General features: G+C 43.1%; 1 protein-coding gene across 1 annotated transcript in view; it reads right to left on the bottom strand.

The window, feature by feature from the left end:
- LOC144806486 (uncharacterized) overlaps window positions 1–14923 on the bottom strand; it is a 57151-nt gene that overhangs the window by 18076 nt on the left and 24152 nt on the right. The window contains exon 2 of the mRNA XM_078672840.1: window positions 1435–1499. The gene's annotated coding sequence lies outside the window, so the exon portion shown is untranslated. The remainder of the gene's footprint in view (window positions 1–1434; window positions 1500–14923) is intronic.

Genomic DNA, 14923 nt, shown 5'->3' with positions numbered 1-14923 from the left:
ACCCCCCAGACAGGCTTTACCTACTCTGTACCCCCTGGACATGCTTCACCTCCCCTGCACCCACTGGAAGGCCTCACTTCCTCTGCACCTCTCAGGACAGGCCCCACTTTCTCTGCACACCATCTGGACAGTCGTCACCTCATCTGCACCCCCTGGACAGGCATCACTTCATCTTCACCCCTGGAGAGGCCCCACTTCCCCTGCACCCCCATGGACAGGCCTCAACTCCTCTGCACACCCTGGACAGGCCTCACCTCCACTGTAACCCATGGACAGGCCTCACCTCATTTGCACCCCTGGACAGGCCTCACCACCTCTGCACCCCCTGCACACACCTCACCTCCTCTGCACCCCCATGGACAGGCCTCACTTCCTCTGCACTCCTAGGACAGGCCCCAACTCCTCTGCACACCCTGGACAGGCCTCACCTCCTCTGCACCCCCTTGGACAGGCCTCACCTCCTCTGCACCCCCTTGACAGGCATCACTTCCTCTGCACCCCCTGGACAGGCATCACTTCATCTTCACCCCCCTGGACAGGCCTCAACTCCTCTGCACACCCTGGACAGGCCTCACCTCCTCTCCACCCCTTGGACAGGCCTCCCCTCCTCCGCGCCCCCTTCACACACCTCATCTCCTCTGCACCCCCAAGGACAGGCCTCAACTCCTCTGCACCCCTGGACCGGCCTCAACTCCTCTGCACCCGCTTGGACAGGCCTCACCTCCTCTGCACCCGCTTGGACAGGCCTCACACCTCCACACCCCGGGAGAGGACTCACCTGCACTGTACACCAACCCAGAACAGGCCTCAACTCCTTTGTACTCCCCTGGACAGGCCTCACCTCCTCTGCACCCCTCCAGGATAGGCTGCACCCCGACTGCACCCCCGGCCCAGAGCAGGCCTCAACTCCACTGCACCTCCGGCCCAGGACAGGCCTCACCTCCTCAGCACAGTACAGGCCTCAACTCCTCTGCACCCCCTGGACAGGTGTCAGGGTGCAGGAAAAAGGAATCAAAGCTCTTCTTTGTTCCGCAGTATCTGCCATTGAACCGGCATTGCAAGGATCACCTGCTCGCAAAAGGTCGCGGGTGATTATAACGCGGAACCAGGCATTCTCCCCTGTACTACCAACAGGGAGGACAGCGGTGCAAGTTGCCGGCCTAGTCCTGCGCTCCTGGACACGGGCGTGAGGTCTAGACTAGCTGTGAAGTGCGCCGGTTTATTTTAGAACCGAGGCACTTCACCAACGGATTTTCAGAGATTAGTCATGTTCTTTCTGTAGTCTAGTTAGATAGAAATAGTGCAGTTTTATGCCAGGCTTAGGCACAGATTTGAGTGCGGCGGTTAGTTAGTTCGGTAATTTAGAACTAGAGATAAATACCAATTTAAAGTAAATAGGAAAAAAGAAATATAAAGAGAAGAATTAATACTTACCCATTGAATACTTCAGTTCCTGATTTCTTCGATGCTTGGTTGACAGCGGAGGCTCCAGAAGGTTCCTAAGGGAGAAGTAAGAAGAATTCAGATAAGAAAGTAAGGCAGAGAGTGAATGAACGAATGAGTGAAAAAGAATAAATTAACTCACAGAGTTAAAGGGTGCTAAAATGTTGTTTATAATGCAGGTTACCAAAGAATAAAGTACTTATATTAGCCCCTTCGCTGCGGCGGCTATTCCGCCGCAGCGCTAAGGGGGAGGCGGGGCCGCACGGCGCTCCCGTACTCGTGACGGAACCGCTCCGTCACGGCCCTTGGGTGAGCTGTGCTTGTGACGGAACGGTTCCATCACGGCCCGCCCGCTCTTTAGAACGTCAGTGGAGGTGCGGCGAGCGGGCCGTGACGGAACCGATCCGTCACCAGCACAGCCCACCCGAGGCTCGTGACGGAACGGTTCCATCACGAGCATGGGAGGGGTTAAAGAATAGAAGAGGAGCAAATGCCATAGGCACTCTGGGTAAGCACATATATATATATATATATATATATATATATATTACCTACTGGCGGTCGCCAGTAGGTATATATAGTTAGGATTTTTTCTCTATGGGATTTTTGAAAATTCTATGTCTAATAACTTTGGCGTTTGTGGACGGGATTGGCTGAAATTTTCAGGAAAATTGAACATTTTGTTTCTGAGCAGCCCCTGACAATTTGGGGGGGTTTCATCAAGGGGGGGCCGAGAAAAAAGGGGGGTCCCAAAACGCATTTTTCCCATGTTAATTTCCATAGGGCGGTTGGCCTCACTTTTAGCTCGAACGGCTGAATGGATTTGCACGAAACTTGGCAAAATTGTAGGGACTGTTAGCCCGATGTGCCTTTGCTAGGTCTCAATATATGTGCTCCAGTGGATTTTGAGTAATTTAGGTTCAAAAAAAGATATATATCTGGGCGGAGCCTAACCACACATCTGATCTGATTGGCTGTCAGCACTTCATCCAAGAAGTGTTGGCAGCCATCTTGGGACCAATATACATGATAGCACCTCATTAAAAAGCATGGTAGTTAATAGAGGGTTTTAGGACTTTAGTTACATTATAAATCATTTGTTGATGGTACCATACTCGTTTTAGGAATTGTGGTGGGTTCTAAGGTGATTTTACCATGTGAAAAAACCTTCTGCTGTGATATCATGAAAATTGTTTGAAAGAAAACTAATATCTCATGATTTTCCCACAGTGGTTTGGAAGGGGATCTATAAGCTAAACTGAAAGCATATTTTCTGTAAATTCACATTATCTTTCTCAGTCATGTGAAAATGAAGTCTGACATTCTCAGTAAAACATAAACATCCAACAAGGACAGAGACTGTCAGTTGATTCCTTTGTGTTCTACTGCAGCCTCCTAGAGTGTTCTAAAGAACAACTAGAGCGCTAACAGTCCTACTTATTACAAAGGTATGGCACACCTGAAGCCATCTTGATTGGAATAAAGTGGTAACTCTTAAAACATTTAATTTAAAAAGAAACAACATGAGGGGGTATATTTTGCCATAGAAAGTATGATTAGTGCTGCAGAATGAAAAATTAGGGCACATTTTGAGTGACTTCTCAAATCCTTTTCTATTTCATTAAAACATTCTGACATGCAGTCTCCCAAAATGGCCACCAGAGACAAAAGAGCCCAAATGTAGCCCAAATATCACCCAGATGTAGCCCAAGTATAGCCCAATGACAGAATGTCCCAGAGTGTTCTAAAGAACAACTAGAGCGCTAACAGTCCTACTTATTACAAAGGTATGGCACACCTGAAGCCATCTTGATTGGAATAAAGTGGTAACTCTTAAAACATTTAATTTAAAAAGGAACAAAATGAGGGGGTATATTTTGCCATATGAATTATGATTAGTGCTGCAGAAAGAAAAATTAGGGCACATTTTGAGTGACTTCTCAAACCCTCTTCAATTTCATTAAAAAATTCTGACATACAGTCTCCCAAGATGGCCACCAGAGACAAAAGAGCCTAAATGTAGCCCAAATATCACCCAGATGTACCCCAAGTATAGCCCAATGACAGAATGTCCCAGAGTGTTCTAAAGAACAACTAGAGCGCTAACAGTCTTACTTATGACAAAAGTATGGCACACCAGAAGCCATCTTGATTGGAATGAAGTGGTAAGTCTGAAAACACTCAATTTAAAAAGGAACAACATGAGGGGGTTAATTTTGCCATAGAAAGTATGATTAGTGCTTCATTAAAAAAATTCTGACATGCAGACTGAAACATGCACTTTGAATACCAGCAGCAGACGTCCCTGGTGAGCAGTAGCTTTACTACAGTGATCTAATGTGCAACTAGAGTGCTAATATTCAGAATTTATGGCAAATGTGTGACACATCTGAATGCCTTCTTGATGGAACCAAAGTAAACAAGCATTGAAAATGCAATAGATCTCGCCCTCGTTTAAGTTAAAGCCATTCTGTTTGTAATGAGGTGGCTTTTTAGCTTTGCTTTTATTAGTGTTTTTTCAACTTTCATGTAAATAACATGCATCTGTATGCATATAAGTATATGTATGCATGCATTTATGTTTGTATTTATATAGATATACAGATGATATATGTTTATATATGTATGTATATATATATATTCACTGAAAAAACCATAGGCTATAGACCATATATAGTTAGGAATTAGCATTTACAAAACCTTGAAAATTCACTGAAAAAACCATAGGTTATAGACCATATATAGTTAGGAATTAGCATTTACAAAACCTTGAAAATTCACTGAAAAAACCATAGGTTATAGACCATATATAGTTAGGAATTTGCATTTACAAAACCTTATTTTACTCACACAAAACCATTGAAATTCCATATATAGTTAGTTGCACTAACTATATATCGCGCACCCGCAATCCACTGCTGATGATGTCACATATTACATCATTCATGACATGGTCAGTGACATCACTGATGACATCACTGATGACATCTCAAATGACATCACTGATGACATCTCAAATGACATCACTGATGACATCTCAAATGACATCACTGATGACATCACTGATGACATCTCATTTGACATTACTGATCACATCACTGATGATATCATTCATGTGATAATACGATGAACCTCTTCAGACTCTAATATAACCTTAGATACAATCAGTGTAAACAGACACTCACAGACTGTCACTCATCCATGGAGTTACTCACACACCTAGTCAGTCATGCAAAGAATCAATCACACCTCCATTTCCTCAACTATACAGTTATACAAACTTTACTTATTCAAACATATACTAACACATATTTACTCTCCTATACAATCCCTGATACAAGTTCACAATGATCCATACAGCCACTCACACATTCACTGGCTCTTATGCACAGTTATTTATATATGTCAACTCTCACATGTACTGTGTTTTACATATGTACTTACTTTGACATGTAGCACTGAGATATCCATTCACTCACCAATACACTCATGCACACAGTCAACCGCCCATACAGCTGTTTCCACATGCACTTTTGAAACCATACATCTAGTGAATCAACTGCTCACACATCTATGCACAGAGTCATACACCTCCCAGCCACCCACACACACACTCAGTCTCCCATACAAATACTTGGGCAACCAATCAATAACCCATATAGTTACTCATATAGCTACTTATCAACACATGCAACAGTTTACAGAACAACAGACATAATGATGCACAAATTAAGACAGTTTAGTCACTAACCCATGCACTCAGTGAGACACATTTAAACACTCACTCATACAGTCAGTCATGCATCTACTAAATCCTTCATCCAGACACTTATACATCCACTCATTCTTCAATATGTAAGACATATTTTAATTTTACAGAAACATACAGTCACATGAGGTACGTAAAAGATACACACAGAAAAAATGTAGAGTCACACACGGAAGAGATAAACACAGAAAAAACTGCAAACGTACAAGTTGCAAGTCACTCAAGGAAGAGATACAAATGGATATACTCAAAGAGTCACATAGGAATGGTAGAGACTACAAAGGTCTACTGCACATACTAGTGATTAGAGTTATCTCTATATACATAGGGAAGGGATACGAATGGATTTACTCAAAGAGTCACATAGGAATGGTAGAGTGTACAGGTCTACTACATATACTAGAGGTTAGAGTTATCTCTATATACATAAATATACAAATAGTAGATTTTCTCAGGTCTAGACCCAAAAAACCAGGAGAGCAGAAATCCATTAAGGAGGGGGGACGTAGTCACAGCACCAAGGGAGGGTGGGAGGGATACAAGGGAATGGAGAAAAGGCAAATCAGAGGATCGTCAAAGAGGAAACGAGGGACAAAGGGTTAAAGGACGAGGGAATGGACAAGATGGCCGGTCAGGGTCCAGAGAAAAGCGGCCGAGAACAGCAGAAAAATGGCGGGCAGGACAAAATTAAAGAAGTCCATGAGAGTGACCCAGTTAGTATGAATCAAAGTGCCAGAAGAAGTCCAGGGGGGTACACAGTCCAGAAATCAAATTAGTAATGGTGTGCTTTTCTGGTACAGCGATTTCCACTCATGCTTGAAGATAGAGAGGGAGTAAGAACGGCATAAAATGGAGTACAGCAGAAAGGAAGAAGTAGAGTGGAAGAGCAAGAAGGTCAGGTAGTCTCTTCTCTGTCCCATACCCCTTTCTCCCAGCTGGGTTCGCACGGCCACTAGTTAACTCTTCAGTTGGTGGCTGTGGGAAAACCAGTGGTGGAATTTGAAAAATCTCATCGTTCTGCTCCTGGGCGTGTCGGCACTGTGAGTAAACACAATCCTTGACAACAGGCCTCCCCTGCACCCCCTGGACAGGCCTCACCTCATCTGCACCCCCTAGGACAGGACTCACCTCCTCTGCACCCCATTGGACAGGCTCACCTCCTCTTCTCTCCCTGGAAATGCTCACCTCCTCTTCTCCCCAGGACAGGCCTCACCTCCTCTGCACCCCTGGACAGGCCTTGACAACTTTGGACCCCCTGGACAGGCCAAACCTCTGCACCCCATGGATATGCCTCACCTCCTCTGCACCCCAGGACAGGCCTCACCTCCTCTGCTCCCGCTGGAGAGGCATCTCCTCTGCACCCCTCAGGACAGACCTCACATCCTCTGCACCCCTGGACAGGCCTCTCCTCCTCTGCACCCCAGGACAGGCCTCACCACCTCTACACCCCCTAGACAGGGTCACCTCCTCTGCCCTCAGGATAGGCCTCACGTCCTCTTCTACCCATGGACAGGCCTCAACTCCTCTGCACCCATGTACAGGCCTCTCCTCCTCTGCACCATAAGTGAGCAGTAATTGGGCCAAACCATACTCTAAACCGTAATAGGTAAACATTTGATGTTCTGATGGCGAGGAATCTTTGGTTTTTGTCTGACATGTATGGTTCAGGACACACTCTGGGCAGTGATCTGTATTTTCTTACAAAGCAGACATCCCTCACTGAAGGACGACTATTATGACAAATACTGGCCTCTCAAGATGGAATCATTGGGCCAGATGCATCAAAGGGTTTTGCCCATTCTGTGTCTATGGGAAAATGTGTTCATGCATATGGCCCATTGTGGTTAAGCTGCTGCCGAAGTCTAATTCTATCACAGCTCTGTGGTAAGTATTAGCGGTGAAACCTCGCGGCTCCAACCACAACCGTTTAGTTGGCACTGCCTTCTTTTCTGATACCTTGTTCATACTGATAACGCAGGATTCATCCAGCGGTGTATCATAAGCATATAAACACATTTCCATACACAGAATTCCTTACAGTTTGTACCAAGGAACAACAAAAGCCTGCTGGAACAGACAAGATTGATAAGAGTTTCCCTTCCTTAGCCCTGATACCAGCTAATCACGAGTATTGCCATTTCATATTTGAGCATTGCTACACGGCTTGTTCTCATATCAGTTGTGCCTCGCTAGCACAGGCAATGGAAATGGCTCTGGGATCTAATCAAGCCCTCCACGACTCTCACGTAGCACTCTCCTTTGGGTAGTTTTATCGCCCTTTTTGTGCCTCTGTAAAAAAAATGAGGTCTTGTTCGTTGACGATCCTATAAACTCATCACCAAGTATCACTGTAAGTTTTGTTTGGGACTGCTGGTAAGACTGCAATACCTCAGTCATAAACCTGTCTACCCCGCCGCTTGCCTCACAGTGAGGTCAAGCTGGGGTACACCAATGAGTTTTCTATATGGCCATTATGTGTTGCAATGTCACAGTCATTCAAATGAGAATCCTTTACACCTTGTGAGATGATACTTTGCTGTAAGTTGAAATGAAATCTTCAGAACTGTCTCCTAAGAAAGGATTCCTCACACCCCTGCTCTTGCCTGATCTATTAGAAAAGCTAACCATCACATTGCCGGAGAAAACAGAGCTGTACTTGAGATACACTCAAACATTTATGTCCATTTCTGACTTACGGCTGGATCACAGAAGTTTTGTAAATGCCAGCTTGGGTCTGAAATGCTTGTTACTGTATTTTATTGCTTTGCAATACCTTATGCAAAATGTATACTGTATATATATATGATACTGATTTTCCAGTACAGTGGACACCATGTCATTTTATAGAATTTTTTTCCTCAAGCGAAAGCTTCACTGTGTAAAGTCAATATTGTCATAGTCTGCACTACACATAAGAGGTACATTTTTTTGGAAGACCGTATAATTGATTTATGAAGTAGGCCAGGCAAATTGATTTATGTGCAGTGCTAGTAGATTTGTGTAGCTTATTGTCCCTTGGACAACTAGATTTGTAAAATATTTCCACATCCCAGATAGGGTCACACTCTATCTGCGTTGTGCATTTTGTTTCCTTAATTTTCCAGGCCACATATAGATCTGCATACATTGGTGACATATTCTAGAACTAACTTTTCACACAAAGCAATTGCAACACCCAACTGAACACACTGTAGCCAATATAATTAAATAACCAGGTTCTGATGGACATGGGGCAACCCCATTATTTTGTAAGGTAACTTTCTATAAGTGGCATTTTCAGAATTGTAATTTAAAATTCGACATCAACATGAGTTAGGATTTTAATTCAGGATTCCAGAGACACCAAACTTGAACCAAATATCTCTTACCATTAGGAAATTACACTTCTAAAATGTAACAAGGCAACTCCAATGTTATCCTTTGGGATGACAGGCTGCGCTGTAGTAAAAAACAAATGCAAGAGCTTTTCACTACCAGGACACGTAAAACCTAAAAGTACATGCCCAACTTTTTTAATACTGCACCCTGCTCTTGGGGCTATCCAGGGCCTTAGAACACCAAAGGAGGTCCCAGGGGAATTTTTAACGACCCTAACTGCTAAGCCCCCTAAATGATAATGAAACCAACAAAGAATAGCAGTGAGTCAAAAGGCCAACTAAATTATGTATCCAACAGAAAAAACAACCAGAGTGTTGAAAAACAAGGAAGAGCCGTCAATGTGAGCGAGTTCCCATCAGTCCACCATCGAGACCGCCCTTCATCATCTGGGATCTCTTACTCGTTTGGAGAACTGGTAGACCACAACAGACCAGCAGATTTTGATGACCAGGTCTAGGGTGTACCAGACACACTAACTCAGATGTGAACAGGGTGTGCCTAGTGGGGAACTGAATAGCAGTGCTAAAAAGTGTTGAAGTGAAAAAAGAAAAACAAAGAGAAAAGCTCTAAAATTGGATAGTGATAGGGGAAAAAACTTTTAATATGCACCCTTTCACTCCCAAATCAATAAAAACAGTGCAAGTAGTAGTATAACAAATGACTACCGACAAGAATGTTAGGTCGACATGTTTCTGCAGTCACTGGAGCCACTCGGTCTCCTGCTGCTTCCTCAGGACCATTAGTGCTACCGCTATATGTTAAAAGGTAAAGGATATCACCTGATAAGTGCGATATGCATTCGTCTTCCCAACTTTAAATCCAGATGTTCAGCAGGGGAGATGTATGGATACATAAAAAAAGACCAAAATAAAGCACAGTCAGTGATTTTCCTAACGTGCATTGATTGTGATGTTTTCATCTCAATAGACAACATGCTGGTTATAAAAGACCAGCCTATCGTGGACAATAACAATTTGTCATATATGTTTGTTTTTCACTCACCCATTTGCTGGGAAGGAACAACCCCACCTCACCTGGCACCAGCTCAGGTAGTGGGTGCACCACTCTGCAGTAAAAATAGAAAGGTTTCGCTTTAAATATGGGGAAAGTATCCCTCACACTCCACATGTCACCGGTCCCTCGCACGCCCCATCCGGCGCTGTACTCTCTCACAATTTAAATCATGTTTTTACGTTTGCGAACCCCAGCGTTTGATAGTAAAGAATCGCTGGTTTCACTCTCTGTGTCACTGATTTAAATGTGACACATGAATCGATGTCTCTAATTACACTCGGGTGACGAAACAGCCAAAGGAATCGTCAGTGTCCTCCCCATTAAAGATTATCTCAAGGGAGTATGCTTGATTAATTACAAATGCGCAGCTGTGCCCCTTAGTACGCGTGAGCCTCTTACCTCTCCGTCGGTACACCGGTCGTCCCTCTGGATCTTTTTCGTGGGGAGGTGCCGCCACGGTGTACCGGCGGTCGCTATATTGTTTCTTGCTTCCGCGTTGGGCGTCAGCCGCGTGCGTGTGCTTGGCGTCATGACGCTTTGCGGTACTCGGGAAATGTAGTTCCCGTTTTACTTAGCTGAGACCCAGGAAAGGTACCAACGAAAAGAGTCACTTTCAGCAATTTTATTAAAGAATAACAAATATCATAGTGTTACATAATCCTATCTGAGGGTCGCAATCATAACAGAACTGGCGATCACGGTCCCTGGAAGTTATATTCCCCATTTGAAAAAAAGGCTGGCACCTAAATTGTTGCCGTCTACCAAAGGGGCTTTTATGATTTATCAAGGTGTGCTATTCCATGCTCTTATGCAGGGCATAGTATCCTGCTGAAACTAGCCTATACCTTATAAAAATCAATCGATCTAAAGAATTGGCCCACACGAAATATAATCTGAGTCAAGCAGACACGTTAGGCTAAACACCAGGTTAGGATGTAAACAGTGACATGGGTTCTCAGAGTGACATCCAGGGAATTTCTTCATTTAACCCTGATTTGTCTGTCTTAAGTCTAAAGACCCATTTTTGTTCCCGTTTGAAAAGAAATTTGGGAATGTCAGTGACTGCTGATGGAATCCACGGTTGGTCAAGTACTGTCCAAAACAGATCCGAGGGTTGATGTCCCACTTCTAAGAAATGATTAGTCAGTTTCGTCGCTTGTCTGCTGCATCTAATGGAACTTTTGTGCTCAGAGATTCGTACCTTAATTTTCCTCGTTGTCATCCCTAAATAGTTCATTTTGCAGGGACATGTAATTAAATAAATAAGATTAGAGCTGTTACAATTTGTGAATCTTCTGAGTTGCCATGGTCGGTCAGTGCCTATGTCGATAGTGTGTGTCCTAGTTGTTTGTGGACACGCCGCACAGTGGCCACAGGGATGATGTCCCATGACGGCAGGCATATCCCACAAAGTACCAACTGCTCGTGGGATAGTTGTTTTGGGTCTGGTGTGTACAAGCTGATCCTTCAAATTCTGTCCTCTTTTAAAAGCAAACAAAGGAAGTGTCAACATAACAGTGCCCGTATTTAGAATCTTCCAGTGTTTCTTTACGATTTTTTAACACACGTGATTCTTTCTTGTTTAGGTTTTGGGGGTGTCAACTCCAAAAGGCTCTCCCTGTTATTATTGGAGGCCCTTTTCTTAGCATGTCGAATCAGGCGTCTCGGATATTTCTTGACCACCAAATTCTTTTTCAAGTACTTTTGAGTGTTCTTTGAATGCAGATTTCGTGGAGCAATTCCTCTGAATACGGAGGAATTGCCCAAAGGGCAAGTTATCCCTAAGGGCTTTCGGATGGAAACTTTCATAATTTAATAGGGAGTTCCTTGCCATTGTGTAGGAATGCAGGAAGCATGTTTAAATTCAAGGAGCTTTATTCAGCAGCACAGCATCATGTAATCAGCTTCAAAGTCCAAGTACAACTGACTCAAGGATGCAGAATGTATCACCAGGAAAGTTCTGAGAACCAGAACACCATGAACAAGGTCTCATGCCATTAAAGGGGAAGTAATAAAAGGTAAGATGTATAATGCAGGATGTAACACATTGGCTTTCGGTACAACTCCGATTGTAATCCCCCTCCAGATGAAGAGATCAGTAAGTCTAGGAAAGGCAGTTGATGTTTGTCGAATTCTATGGTGAAGTTGAGAAAACGATTCCTACCATTCAACCATAGATGGAATTGGTGGAGCTCCTCAACAGCACCCCGCCACACTACCAGGATTTCGTCTATATACCTCTTCCACACTCGCAGACACCGAAGATGGGGGTTGGTGTCTGCGAGTATGTGGGCCTGCTCAAATTTGTGAACATACAGGTTAGCGAGACTAGGGCCTACCTTAGGGGTAACCTACATGTATTAACAGGTACTGGCATAGCCAATAGGTCTCACCAGCTTCAAAAGAGACCTTAAAATACACTTTCTCACTAAATATTGGGGAAATTAATTCCCTGCTCTCCTTTCTGACTACTTTCCCTCCTCCCTCCTCAGGCAACTCCGCCTACCTCTCGCACTCACACACCCCCCTCCTGACACCCCTCTCTCCTCCCTTACCAACCCATTCTTTTCTCAATCCCTCCACTGTTCGCTTTCCTATATTCTCTCACACCCTACCAAGTCTGCCGAGCCCTCCTTGGTATACAGTAAAATTGGTATCAATGAAGACATTCTTGTTCTTTTAATTGGTTTTTGTTTACCTTCTACTCACTCATCTCACTACGAACTCTACATTTTTCTTTTTGCTCTGTCAGACCACCTTGTATAATTTGTTTCACTCATAACAATTGTTGCTTTCTTGTTTATAATCTTGCAAATGTAAAGCGCTCTGATACCCTCGGTGGAGCTAGCGCTATATAAAACCTTGAAAATAAACCTTTGGGATCTTATAAGTGATTAGCCAGAGCTACAAGAAGGGGGGGTTTGGCCCAGTAGGGAAGAGGGTAGGTAGGGCCTGTAAATACCAAAAATGCAATTTACCTATGCCTCTATGTACATGATTGTGACATTTAATGTAACTCAAAGAGAAAACCACACTGTTAGTTAACTCAGACAATTGATTTATGTCAATTATTTTTCGAACTCAGAAATTGTCAATAATTTGCGACAAGAGAAAAATACATAGTCAACTTTACATTGAAAACACAAAGCAAGAATTTTGCAAGGGAAAAAGCGTAATAAACAACGTGTAAATCATAATTGTAATTGTGTGCATTATAGTGAACATATCACCAAAAAATACATACACATTGTGAGCAGTGATTATAAAATTGTGTCAAAACAGTAAACAACAGACTTTCATAAGTTGCAATGAGATAATGAGCAAATGTTGGGGGTACGTCTTAATCAATGCCTGCCCAACCTCCTGTAACACTGTTTGTAGTAAGATTCACAGTTGTGTGGATACAGGAAAAGAACCCAATGTTAATTAGGACATGCCAGTGATTTTTGGCCAAAACAATGATACTACATGCCAACGCGTTTCGAATACCAATGGTTGAATCATCGGATTCTCATCAGGGCGTGGAGTTTATCCGTTGGTACTGTTTGGGGGAAAAAGGACAAGGGATTGATTTTTAAAAAAATGAACTGTACAAATACAAAAAGGAGCTTTTTCCATGTAAATGCATCATCTGATGCAGCATACCTTATGCGACCAAATAATTAGGGTCGATTGGTTCTTTTTTAGGAAATAGTCATCATATGCCAAGGGAGTCGACCTGCAATGTAGTGACATTGGCGTAGTAAGTATGTGTAAAATTCAGTACAGGCAGGCACTAAACCGTGTATACATTTATGAAAATTACCTCTGTTTCTGGAGCAGCCGCTCCGAGGTCGAGGCCGGGGGGACTAGTTCTCGGTTCAATAATGTTCCTTAAAAAATCTACAAACACAAGGGATTGTGTATTAGCGAGGAAAAGTGGTGTTTCTTGTGCCCCAGGAAAATGACAAAATTGGTGGATCTCTACCTTGTCTCCAAACATTTGGAAGGCGAAATGTATCATCACCGTGTTTCTGGAAAAAAAACGGGACAGCGGGGAGCTGATCAATGCCCTGTCTAAAATTATGCACAACAGAGAAAACAATGCGGTTATGCGCCGTGCGCCGTCTTACCGTGAAATAATTTTAGACAGGGTATTGATCAGCTCCCCGCTGTCCCGTTTTTTTCCAGAAACACGGTGATGATACATTTCGCCTTCCAAATGTTTGGAGACAAGGTAGAGATCCACCAATTTTGTCATTTTCCTGGGGCACAAGAAACACCACTTTTCCTCGCTAATACACAATCCCTTGTGTTTGTAGATTTTTTAAGGAACATTATTGAACCGAGAACTAGTCCCCCCGGCCTCGACCTCGGAGCGGCTGCTCCAGAAACAGAGGTAATTTTCATAAATGTATACACGGTTTAGTGCCTGCCTGTACTGAATTTTACACATACTTACTACGCCAATGTCACTACATTGCAGGTCGACTCCCTTGGCATATGATGACTATTTCCTAAAAAGAACCAATCGACCCTAATTATTTGGTCGCATAAGGTATGCTGCATCAGATGATGCATTTACATGGAAAAAACTCCTTTTTGTATTTGTACAGTTCATTTTTTTAAAAATCAATCCCTTGTCCTTTTTCCCCCAAACAGTACCAACGGATAAACTCCACGCCCTGATGAGAATCCGATGATTCAACCATTGGTATTCGAAACGCGTTGGCATGTAGTATCATTGTTTTGGCCAAAAATCACTGGCATGTCCTAATTAACATTGGGTTCTTTTCCTGTATCCACACAACTGTGAATCTTACTACAAACAGTGTTACAGGAGGTTGGGCAGGCATTGATTAAGACGTACCCCCAACATTTGCTCATTATCTCATTGCAACTTATGAAAGTCTGTTGTTTACTGTTTTGACACAATTTTATAATCACTGCTCACAAAGTGTATGTATTTTTTGGTGATATGTTCACTATAATGCACACAATTACAATTATGATTTACACGTTGTTTATTACGCTTTTTCCCTTGCAAAATTCTTGCTTTGTGTTTTCAATGTAAAGTTGACTATGTATTTTTCTCTTGTCGCAAATTATTGACAATTTCTGAGTTCGAAAAATAATTGACATAAATCAATTGTCTGAGTTAACTAACAGTGTGGTTTTCTCTTTGAGTTACATTAAATGTCACAATCATGTACATAGAGGCATAGGTAAATTGCATTTTTGGTATTTACAGGCCCTACCTACCCTCTTCCCTACTGGGCCAAACCCCCCCTTCTTGTTGCATTATCAGCGCGGGTTTTTACCCGAGTGGGTAGGGATTGA

This window comes from Lissotriton helveticus (assembly GCF_964261635.1).
Source record: "Lissotriton helveticus chromosome 1_1 unlocalized genomic scaffold, aLisHel1.1 SUPER_1_unloc_8, whole genome shotgun sequence".
Lineage (NCBI taxonomy): Eukaryota > Metazoa > Chordata > Amphibia > Caudata > Salamandridae > Lissotriton > Lissotriton helveticus.
Note: the sequence above shows the minus strand (reverse complement) of the source record. Positions and strands in the feature narration are given on the sequence as shown.